This window comes from Mauremys mutica, chromosome 2 (genome assembly GCF_020497125.1).
Source record: "Mauremys mutica isolate MM-2020 ecotype Southern chromosome 2, ASM2049712v1, whole genome shotgun sequence".
In the NCBI taxonomy this organism is placed as follows: domain Eukaryota; kingdom Metazoa; phylum Chordata; order Testudines; family Geoemydidae; genus Mauremys; species Mauremys mutica.
In genome coordinates, this window is record NC_059073.1 from 88,589,499 (window position 1) to 88,601,654 (window position 12,156).

Genomic DNA, 12,156 nt, shown 5'->3' on the forward strand with positions numbered 1-12,156 from the left:
AGGGGCAGGCTGATCCAGCACCCACAGAAGTCAACGGAAAACTCCCATTACCATCACCGGAGCTGGACTGGGTTAGGAAAGTGAAAGCGCAGGATTCTCCAGAATCCCACTGACATTTCTCAGCCCAGACCTCCTCTATGAGAGGATAGCTAGTTTTTGATGCTCATTTAGAACCTGGCTATCTGCTGAGATTGTACCAGTTGTGGTGATGGTTTTGTTATATGGGTATATGCCCCTTATGAAGTACATTGAGTCCAAGAGAGCCATGAGTTTATAGCAACTTTCAAATGCTGTAATTCTGAGCCAGATAAAACTGGTGACCTGGAGGCGAACAGTTTCTATTAATGAACAAACAGCTGAAGTAAAACTGTTACAATAGTGAGTGATATTACAGTTCAACAGCCAACACTACTAGGAGCATGAAACCTAAATCAATCAATTCTAAGGTTGATCAATGCATATTTTATTTACTAATGGGTATTTAAGCTGTATTATGCTGCGTGAGAGCCAGATTCTCTGAGGCACTAAAGTGTCTCCTGTAAACTGTTGAGCACCTGCACTTCCCATTGAGACTAATGGGAGTGATAAATATTCCACATATAGCAGGAGACACTCAGCAAATTTTGGGCTAGATCTTAAGAACTCAAATTATTTCCTACTCTAAGCATAAGGTTTGCAAGGCAAAAGACCCCTTTTTGTGATCTGCCTGTGTGGCAATGCACACTCGTTAGTTATGCCTTGTTATGTTATTTAGTCATATCTAAAGTTCATACTACACAGAATTCAAGCAGCATTCTGACCATCATTTCATCATGTGTTACACATCCCTCAAAGCTAGACCCTTTGCAGAATCTTCTTATATTAAGCATGAATACTTCTGTTTCTTTTATTTTGTGTGTATATATACACACACACACACACACACAATTTTTTAGTTTAACAGATATAAGTGGAACAGTTTCATTATTAGTAAAATTCAACATGTATATAAGCAGAATAGTAATACTCTAGTACTTGTTGACTTTTTTTCATTAAAATAATGAACATGACTAAAGAGCACTGTAGATATTATTTCAGTCTACTTCGTATGACAGTAAATTGTGTTTTGAGTAACATGGAGTAAATTCATTACAGCCTGTCACTCCACAAAAGTTGGCCATTTAAAGTCTCAAACTGTTTTAGATTTAAGTAAATCAAACAAACAAACAAACGCGAATGAAGGCTCTTGTACAATTCACCATCAAGTGTTTGAGAAAACATTTTGGAAATGGTAAGAGTAGCTTGCACATGAACAACAACAAAGTAACAGTTTACACTTACTTGACATTTTCTTCTTAAGATTTCAGAGCACTTAAAGGTAGGAAAAAATTATTCCTGATGGGGAAATGAAATGTTAAAGTGACTTGTCCAAGAACACAAAGGAAATTTGTAGGGCATAGACCACAGGGGCCAGCTCCATAGCTGGTGTAAATTGGAGTAACTCCTTTACTACTATGGAACTATGGCTGCCTATGCCAGCTGAGGATCTAGCCCCAGGGCATTGTACTAGTCACTTGCTTTAAACACTAGATTAAATGAAGTGCTTTGCTATATAGCCACTGTTGCTGTATACTTTCAAACAAATATTTAGTCTATTCCTCCAGCCAACAGATCCACTCTCCTAAAACCCAGAATTCAACAGTTAATAGAAGTTGGCTGTTTTTTTCTTTAAGCTTTATATAGCTTTTTAATTACATCCAAAAGACAGAAACTACTACTGAGACACTGAGAAGAAAGGAAAACAAGACTTTCTAGCAGAAATCTGAAAACTATTTGGTTTGAAACAGTAGACAACAACAACAGGTTTTTCCTCACATTGTTGCTTTACTTTTTAATATCGATCTAAATGACTAGATCTCTGCATGGGAGTAAGTGGTGGATTTAAATCTACAAAAATCTTTGTCTTAAGAAAAATAATACGACACAACTGTTATATTTACATGTATTTGCATTATGACAGCTCAGTGTCCTGTCATTTAAAAGTCATGCAAGCTGTCAAGGCTGATTCCCCACTCTGGCACTTTGAGTGCAGAAGGTGGGGCCCGCAAGGATTCTAAAAATTAATACTGGCCACTCCAGGCTGGTATTAAACTCCCAAGGTTACAGCTTTTCTCTGACCTTGGCTGGGTAGATGCTGCCACCACTCAAGTGCAGAACCCCTTTGAGAGCCCAGGAAGGTGCACTTGGGAGTTCTTTCCTGTGGGGTACCCTCAAGCCCTTTCACCCCCCTTCCGGGGAAGAGCTGAGAAAGAAAAAAAGAAGGAAATCAGCTGTTGCCATCAGCTAATTAAACACCATGTGCATAAACTTGTTAAGACACCAAAATTCAATTCTGTTCTTAAAAAAGGTAAATTGTATTTTCTTTCTTTCTTTCTTTTTTTAATTAATAAATCTGGGAACTCAGGCTATTGCTAGATTTTATAAGAGCAATACAAGGATTAAACATCAAGAATAGTTTTCTTGAGATCCAGCTTAAAGGTTAAAATCAAAACAAAAGCACCTGGGCTTAGCACAGAGGAGTCCACAAGCCATAAAGAAATAAAAGGGATAAACCTAATCTTGTCCTCCTAGACATTCCCTGATCTACTTACATATCTGGGGGTTTAAATGATTAGTTTCTAGGTATGATACTGAGGATATTTCATACCTGACCCCAAGCTTCTTACAGCATTACTGCTGCCCTGTCCCCTCTCCAGCAGGTAGAGCCACCACAGACAGACAAAAGGCGAGTCTTTGTTCAATTTTAAAACGTTCTAGCCTTCTCATTGGCTCTTTTGGCCAGGTGCGCACTCACTTCCTTTTACCTATGCATTGCAGTGAGACTTTTTAACCCTTTAGAGGTAGAGCAATTAGAGAACAGCTACTAGGAGGGATTTTATAGCTACTGGCTGGCTGGGTGTCCATAAAAGGGAGATATCCCCATCTCCTTTCATTTATCACACAAGGTCAAAACTGACGCTGTTTCAGCTGGAGGATCCATGCAGTTGCAGCTTTGACAAATAATACAGAGCAGCTGCAAGTTAAAGTGTTTTAAAGAAGATGTGTGTGAATGGAAGTTGCCTTTAATGTGTAGCTATATTGTATAATAAACATAAAAATAAGGCAGATAAGGTACTGTGAAAGACCAAATGTGATCTCTAATCACTTTTATTATTGAAGTGTCACCCAAAAGCCCTGATCAGGGTCCCACTATGCTCAGTGGGTATAGGTGAAGGTAAGAGCAATAAGTTTGGCTAGCTGTGTGCAAAGTTGGACGGTTCATGTTTTAGCTGTTATAAAATGCCCTTTACTTTCTCTAGCCTTTTTTTTTTCTTCTGTGTAGATACCCTATACCTACTCAGGAAATCTCCACAGCATTGTAACTGCATCGGAACAGAATATGGCAAAATCTGCTTCTTGTTACTCTGGCAGCTGCTAAAAAAGGATGCTGGAGAGTGATATGTACTACTGCAGGGAACCTTCTTATCCCACTGCATCCGATGCAAATCTGTGATGAGGAGGTGGCTAAGGGAGGGGCCTTGCTGGGAGGACATTCCTACTGCCTGTTGGTATTAGGATAGATGAGCTTCATATGTCAAACCCTTCCATTGCCCCTTAGTGCCACAATCAAATCTTAATGAGTCACTGTACATTATCTCACGCTATATGACTGGGTACTTATATGGCCCTTGTTATACAGTATATGAATGAGTTCTGTAAGAGATGCCACCACCTATATCAGAGACCTCCTGCTGCAAACAGCAAGAAAAGAGAAAAGAAGACACATGCTTCCCACCCACAAGGCACAGATTTGCATAACTGTTCATATATTTCCAAAAATTTCTGTATACATTAGGGCTGGCCATAAAACAAGAACTTTGTTTAATAAAAAATGTTGAGCTTTTGAAATCTGTTTTTGTTGAAAACAAGACCTTTCAAACTTTATTTTATTTTATATTTTTTTTTAAAGAAAACACTCCAGAATAGCCAAGGGGTTATGCACTCAACTGGGATGTGGGAGACCCAGGTTCAAACACCTGTCTGATTCAGAGTTGGTACATGAACTTGTGTCTCACACTGCAGGTAACTGCCCTAACCACCAGGCAGGACACACACCTTCTCCCCTCCTCTCTTCCTCCTTGTCCCCCAATACCACGGGCCTGAGAAACCTCTCTGATGAAAACATCATTGTAACAGATACATTTCCATCAAAAGTTTCAGTGTCAACAAGTTGGCATTTTCCACTGGAAAAAAATTCACTGAAAAATTCCCAACCAGTTCTATTATACAAACATCATTAGACATGTGCGCCTTCCCATTTGAAAATTATGCTAATATGGGGAGATAACTGAATATATAGATGGGACATAGTGTTTTAGTTACATGCCATATATCAATGAAACAAATAAATAAATAATACTTCCAGGCCATTATTAATTAATATTATTTTGCAGTGCCCAAAGGTGTGGTAGGCACATTACAGCATAGATAAGACATGGTCCTGCCCCTTAAGAGGGATAACAAACTGGAGGAGAAGAGAGAGGAGGACAGTGAGTACAGCAACAAGATCACAAAGCTTCTCAGTTTATGCCATAATATTTCTAATATGATTCCTATCATCTATTCCCTGGTGACAAGCCTTAAGAAGTAAAGTGATGTGAGAAACAACTGTCTGTTAGTAAGACTCAACTTAATTCTCTCAATGCCAAAAGTGTCAGGCCATTCTCAGCAATCTGTACTGATGTGCTTGGCAGAATCAGAATGAGATCTTAAGTGCGTACACTGGAAAGCCATGGGTCAAAAGAGATATATTCCAATTTCCCTGTCTGCAAAAACATTTGCCCTCTAATCCAAGAGAACACCCTAAACAATTCAAACATAACAGCACCCTCCTCAACAAATTCTCAAACACATTTCAAACATGAATGGGATTAAATGAAACACGTGGCCATTAAAAGTCACTGAGAAAACTATTTGCTTAGAATTACTGTAGTTTGAGTGAGCGAGCGAGTGGAGAGTATGAGAAATCTAGATTTGGATAATATAAAGTAGGGGAGAAGTTGTGGAGTAAAAAGGTAGCTCTTCAGAATTTTAGTGCCAGGTCTATTTCAAAACATACTGCTCTCTGAATTCATAGGAAACCCACAATTCTCACTGACCTGGGAACCAGAACAGGCAGTAACCCAACCGGCTTCTGCAGATCCTACCGTGATAGACAGCCTGCCTCTCCCACTCTGTTCCTTTTTCCTATCCTACTTTAACAATCCCTACCCACCACTTCACCTCCCTTCTACCCAGTCACTCTAGCTTCCCTCCTTACCCCTCTCCAGTTCCCTCTTCTTCCCCTGACTGCTTCTCCTCTTTTTCCCATTGTTTAAGAGCATCCCCAGCTGCCACAACCCACCTGACCCTTCTTCCCTTCCCTGTCCTATGAACAGACTCCCAATCTGGCTCCTCGCCACTGATTTCTTCACCCTCACAATATTGAAAAGAGAGGTTGGAGTGAAGGGACTCAGTATGAAAAATAATGGTTAGTGAAACAAATTTATATTCTCTAGGTACATGTCCACTGGGAGGAAATTATAGAGGTTTGAAATTCTCTTCAGCCTCTCATACCGTAGTATTCATCCAAGCCATTACAAATACACACACACTTCCACTCCTCACATTTCAGCAATAAAATATGAGACTGAAGTAACATATTACTCATCAGACGTGAATGAGAAGCCTGAAAATTAAACACTTCAGCCTAGCATTGTATGGATAACAGGCTTTCTATCAAGCCAATTATTCTCACTTGTTAACAGCAGGGTACAATCCCTGATGTTTCTTAGAGCAGGGAAATAAGGAGGACGTTTTTGTTCACTTATGCATTAAACCCATGAACTACATTGTACTTGACAAGATGAAAGGACATAATAGCAACAGAGTAGAAAAAGCTTTTGTATATTCTTTTGTTCCTTATACATTATGCCATTCTAGTCACCAAAATAAGTATTGTGAATTATTCTCATCAAATTTACACTAGAAAAGCATTTTATTTATTATAAATCTATGAATCAATGACATCAGGGATGAATGTTATTTGTTTAGGGAAAAATCCACCTTGTGCTAGTTTTTTTTCCAGGCAACTGACATAGGGACAGTGAGTACTGAACCTATCAATGAACAGGTGGCCAAGTTAAGACTTCTCAAAAGATAGTTATTCTGAAGTTGAGAGGTACAAGAGGCCCTCAGGAAGATAACCAAACTTTCTGTTCTAGCTGAGAATGCTAGCAATAGTTTGCTGCATCTTGAGGGCAATCAGAGTAAAACCAATTCAGATTCCTTCTAAGAAATCCAAAATACATGGAATCTGATCCTTCAACACGTTTCTCTTTATCCTCTATCTAATCTTCTTCCAGATTCCGGCTTACACCACGGTATTGAATCTATTTCTGGGGGAGTGAAGCATGTTGAGCACCGATTCCAACTAGTTTTTCACTCAACCCTTGTGCTACAGCACCTGGGTTGTCAAACCAAAGATTACTGAATTGGGACAAGATACTGCATCTTAGTGAAAGTGTACTGAGGATGGACAATGAACAGAATGGTCCACCATTGCCTCCAGCAGAAAGAGATGCCATCAGCTTGTTGGTCATGCTGGTGCTGTGAGGACCACAGAAAACCTCTCTTAAAAATTTAGGAGGACTTCGGGTATAATAATGGGACTGATGAGAAGGCAAAAATGTAGTCCGGCAGAAAGCAAATTGGGTGCCTTATCTCAGTTGCACTTAAAAGGTCAGGCTGAGATGGCAGGGAGCTGATTATAGCTTCCTAATTCTGAGGGCCAAGATGTCGCTTTAATTTCTGCCCTGGCATAGGGCCCATGGGACAGGCATGGTATAGCGTAATGTACTCCATCATACTCAACAAGGAGTCTGGTGGCACCTTAAAGACTAACAGATTTATTTGGGCATAAGCTTTCATGGGTAAAAAAGCCCACTTCGTCAGACTAACATGGCTACCCCCTGATACTTTCCATCATGCTCATTTCCATTCCTTCCCAGATACATCTCCTATGGGGTTGGGATGTGTGGCTGGCACTGGACTCGCCTCTACAAGCTTTATCCCAGGGGGAAGTTCCCCTATGTCAGGGGAATTTCCTGCTGGCCATTTGCATCCAGAATCCAGCCCTATACATTCACACATCATTCATATTTGTATCTACATGTGTGTGCATACAGTCACTTACCCTTACTGCTATATACCTGATTGAGTAGTAGAGTGGCAGGCTACCCCCTTCCTCTATTTTTAATTCACTGCTTGATTTACTTTCCCTTTGCAGATGTATCAGACACAGGGTGAGCAGGTTAGGAGCACAACATTCTCATTTTCTTAGAAATTAAAGCTATTACAGCAGCCAAAGTGCCACGTTTTACAGTGAAGCTATTTTTGCATGCAATGATGCAGTCTCATGTGTATACAAAATGCTGAACAAGGAGGACAAAAAGCCACAGCCCACTGCAGCAGGCAAGGAATGTCTGTCTTCTGAAGGCAATTAAAAGTGATCACATTCAGCACAAGTTCTATAGGCAAGGGGAAAAAACAAAGATGGAAAAACATTACAAAAGGCTAGCTATAAATGAATTTATTTTTATCACTGGTGCCCATCTTCTCCCTGTACGATAACTACAGGGCCAGGACAAAACAGAGTTCAAATACACACTTTCTGTTCATTGGCAAAGGAGCACGGCGGTGTAAATAAATACTGTGGCTCTGGGCATTAATTTTAAATTGAAAATGTGTGTGTGTGTCTGTCTCTCTCTCTCTCTCACACACACACGACTGCTGGAAAGTTGCCAATGCAGCCCTTAGAGTCAGAATTAGTACGAGTGACTTTTGGGTTGTTTATTTCAGCACAAAATTGTTATAAAAATTACAGTGGCCATGACCGTTGGAACAAAGACACAGATTAACATCATGCAACACTGGTAGAAATAATTGGATTTTGAATTATTTTGAGGTTATCTGATTCTCATTCCTAATTAGCATTTGCATTTTCCAGTGGATCTTAACAAAATAACTGTGCTTACTCTAATCTTGCATAGTGTAATATGTTTTGGCATGTGAAGGTATAGATCTTTTCCATCTCCTCTCATTCTTTTCAGTGCAGGTCTACTGACCATTTTTTCTTTCACAATGTGCCTTATGGAAAAGGTAATATTTTATCTCAATACTAATTTATAGTTTTAATCAATCCCACTATTTTAATTCGAGTTTTGTCTGAGTAAGGAGGACAGGATTTGGCTCCATAAATTTTGTAGGTTATTTTCTTATACACTTTAGTTTTTGCATTGCAAAAAATCACATGGTAGCCTCTTCACATTCTTTTTGCTAATCAAAGAGAGAAATGGAAAAAGTGTGTGTTGCAATATTGCTGTAGTCCTGTTGGGCCCATAATATTAGATGGGCAAGTTTGGTGAGATATCTTTTATTGGATCAACTTCTGTTGGTGAAAGAGGCAAGCTTTCAAGCTACGCAGAGCTGAGATCGGGAGAAGAGCTGTGTGTGACTGGAAAGCTTGTCTCTTTCACCAACAGAAGTTGGTCCAATAAAAGATATTACCTCACCCACCTTCTCTCTCTCTAGTACACACACACACACACAATCTCCCCAAGGGCCGGAACCAGTGCAGGAAGCAGGTGGTTGGGGCGGCACATTCAGGTCTTCAGCGGCAATTTGGCAGTGGGTCCCTAAGTCCCTCTCGGAGGGAAGGACCGGCTGTCAAATTGCTGCCGAAGAATGAAGCGGCGTGGTAGAGCTGCTGCTGAAGTGCCACCGATCGCAGATTTATCTTATTTTTTTTCTCTTCGCCGCTTGGGGTGGCAAAAAAGCTGGAGCCGACCCTGATCTCCACCATGCTCCACCTTCCACAATTATCCCTGTTGCAGAAACAAGCATAAATCCTTAGCTGGTTGTCAGAGGTACTATGTATTTGCTGTAGCGAGCATTCCCTCCCCTTCCACTTCCCCTAGTGGAAAAATTTTATTCTCTACAGTAGGTCATTCTCTGATTGATTTCCATGACCGTCTAATGGCAATACAATTGCACTCGTTCTTTCCTCAGACATCAGAGGTCTTATACAAAAATTGGGACCAATCCTGAAAAACCCAGTCTTTACTCTCATGATCAGTTATAGTGAAGTCAGTGGAACTAGTCACGTACAGACAAATCTCCAGGATCAGGGTCATTACTTTGGTACTATCTAAGTGACACCCAAATATTTAAAAATTGAAACAATGCTCTCTTTCCCACACGGTAGAAGAACTCTCTCAATTAGTTTACATTTTTGTTTGCTGTGTGTGTGTGTGTGTATATATATATATAGAGAGAGAGAGAGAGAGAGAGAGAGAGAGAGAGAGCGCGAGCGCTATGACAACTGAATTTTTAATTTAGTTTCAAATGCAGTGAAGCCATCAATCATTCATCTCTCTTTGGGAATTAGCTCCATTTTCTAATCAGAGGTGCCTAACTTGTGGTCTTAAATTGGGACCCTAAACGATAACCATGTTAAGAAGAATATTTGTATTTGATTATGAGCTAAAGAGGGGTTCAGTAGGGAAAAAAAGTATGTGAAATTGAGACAAAACCTACTTTTTCCATGTCCTTACTGTTTTTCTATTTTCCCCCCATGTTGGGGAAATCCCCATCAAGAGGTTTGTGGATCATTTCCAGTCCACTTTTATCATCTGAAGAGTGCAAAGGGAACAGAATAGGGCAGAGAATCTGCCCTAAAGCACTGATGGAGCATCTTGACCTTTCTGAAGTAGGTTTAGCCCTCAGGCTGAAAAAGACAGCCCCACGGCTCAAGATCCATCTCTTGTGAAAGTTCTGTCTCCTGCATGTATAAGCTTTCCCCTGTTGGTCAATGTAGCTGTTGAGAGATATTCTGGTCATGGAGGCTTAGTGTGATCTCTCAGATTGCTATGGCCAATGAATCCCATGGAGAGTTTTGAATATTAGGGCAGAGACCCTGAACTGGACTCTGCACTCATGTGTGTTGTATATACACATAGAATGCCTACACAATTCAGCACATCGTTAAAGGAAAACAGTTATTTTCTTACTCCCAATAATGTCTTCAGATTTTCAAATATTAACATTTATTTAAATCAAAAGAGCAAAAGCCAATTTTAACAAACGTGCCCCTTGCCTGACCCTTTGGTTTGCACATGCATGGCTTACAGGTTAAGGCATAGAATTTTTAAAAGCACCAATGTGACTGAACTGTTGAATTTAGGTTCCTAAGTCTCTGAGGTGCTTTCTGAAAATGTTACCTCAGGGGTACCTAAACCCCAAATTTGACATACTTGGAAAATACAGCATTCTGATAGAAATATCCTATGGATTATGTGAAACATTTTATAAATAGCTTACTACTCAGTCACCAAAAAATTAAAATCCAAGAAATCATGCTAATGTTCTACTATAAAGTGGCAAAGCCTACTAAATCAAAATTCAGACTGCCATCTTGCAAAGTTTGAGGCAGTCATGTATACCTTTACACATGAGTAATCAGATTGAAGTATATAAGCACTGAGCCACCTGTCTCTTTCTACTGCAACTGTTGTCCTTTCAGTTTCATAATCAAACAGATATGCAGACTACTGTAAATAAATGTTTATGCAGACATGTGCTTCTCTTGGACCAGCATAAAATTCTAAGATCAGTTTACAACCAGTTAACAGCATGTAAAAAGAACTTTCTGCCAATCTGAGTGAGAGTGAGAGAGAGAGAGAGAATAAACAATCAGCTTTATGGTAGTTAAAAATGAGCATTAACTTGTCAAGTAAATATATTAACTATAGTTATCACTGATTGTGCACTTAAGAATTTTGATGGTAAATCAACTGGTAGATGTTGAAAAGTGCACATCACAATAAAATCTATTCACTGGACAGTATTTAACTGGCTATGAGAAATCACTGAGGACTGGTCAATTCAAAAAGATTTAGTTTAATAAAAATTGTGGGTTTAAAAAAATTAGGTTTTTAGGAGAAATATATATGTATTATTTTTGCACACAGACACTTCCATTTGTTTATTCACTCTAAGTGGATCAGTGTGTGTATATGTATATATATATATAAAAAAACTTAGTGACTAAAATATACATATCTTGAACACTAAAGAATTGCACTACAGAAATTATTTGTTAGAGAAATGTATTTGCTACACTAAAAACTCCACTATATCTCCAGTTACTTCAGTGCTACACATACGGTCAAACTTAAATATTAATTAAATATTACGTTTATAAAAAATAAACCTCTTATTACAGATTGGAAAGTACCATCTTGATGTACAATTAAGGGTGTTCATTTGCTATAATTTAATTCTTCTGTGTACTATGCTACTATAATATACAAGGTCCTTCACATTCATTGTATCTAGCACCTTCCACCACCTTTCCATTCCTGAAAATATCTGTCCTAGATTCTGAAGTGTTTAATTCCAGTATGTATGTCCTATGCTATAGTAACATGTATAGGCCAAATGTCAGTGACATTGTATAACATGACATAGTTTCTATTGGGGACAGCCTTCTTTAATACTGTTTGAGCTCACAATTCTAAAAAGCCAGCACTACAGCACTAATCTCAAAAAAAAACCAAAACCAAAAACAAAAAAAAAAGGATTGCTAAATCCTGCTAAGAAGATTGGTGACCTAGTCCCGATTCTGGAATTGGACCAAATTAGGATCTCTGCCTGCTACATCAGCAGCAGAGATCACACTAGACCTAGCATTATATGAACTCTGACTACATTGGTTTGGGTCACAGAATTTGCATATTTTTGTATAAAATGAGCATCGCAGAATAACTTGTGTATTGTAATCCAAAGCAGCAAAAGGAAATATGTAAATAATAATAAACAACTATTTGAAGAGTATGTGTCTGCACATGGGAGCAGAAACAAGCCATACAGACACATGCATGCCAGCTGCTTAAATGTATAGTAGCCCATCATTTCTACTGTCCAATGTGATAATTATCAAGTACTTGGGCATTCCAAATAACAAATGTATCAGGAGAATATTTCTGAAGCATGAATTAAATATCCAGTATGTTTGTTAGGCTCCTGTATATAATAAAT

At 39.0% G+C, this 12,156-nt stretch overlaps 1 protein-coding gene across 23 annotated transcripts in view; it reads right to left on the bottom strand.

The window, feature by feature from the left end:
• EPB41L3 (erythrocyte membrane protein band 4.1 like 3) overlaps positions 1-12,156 on the bottom strand; it is a 208,717-nt gene that overhangs the window by 56,503 nt on the left and 140,058 nt on the right. The window lies entirely within an intron of this gene.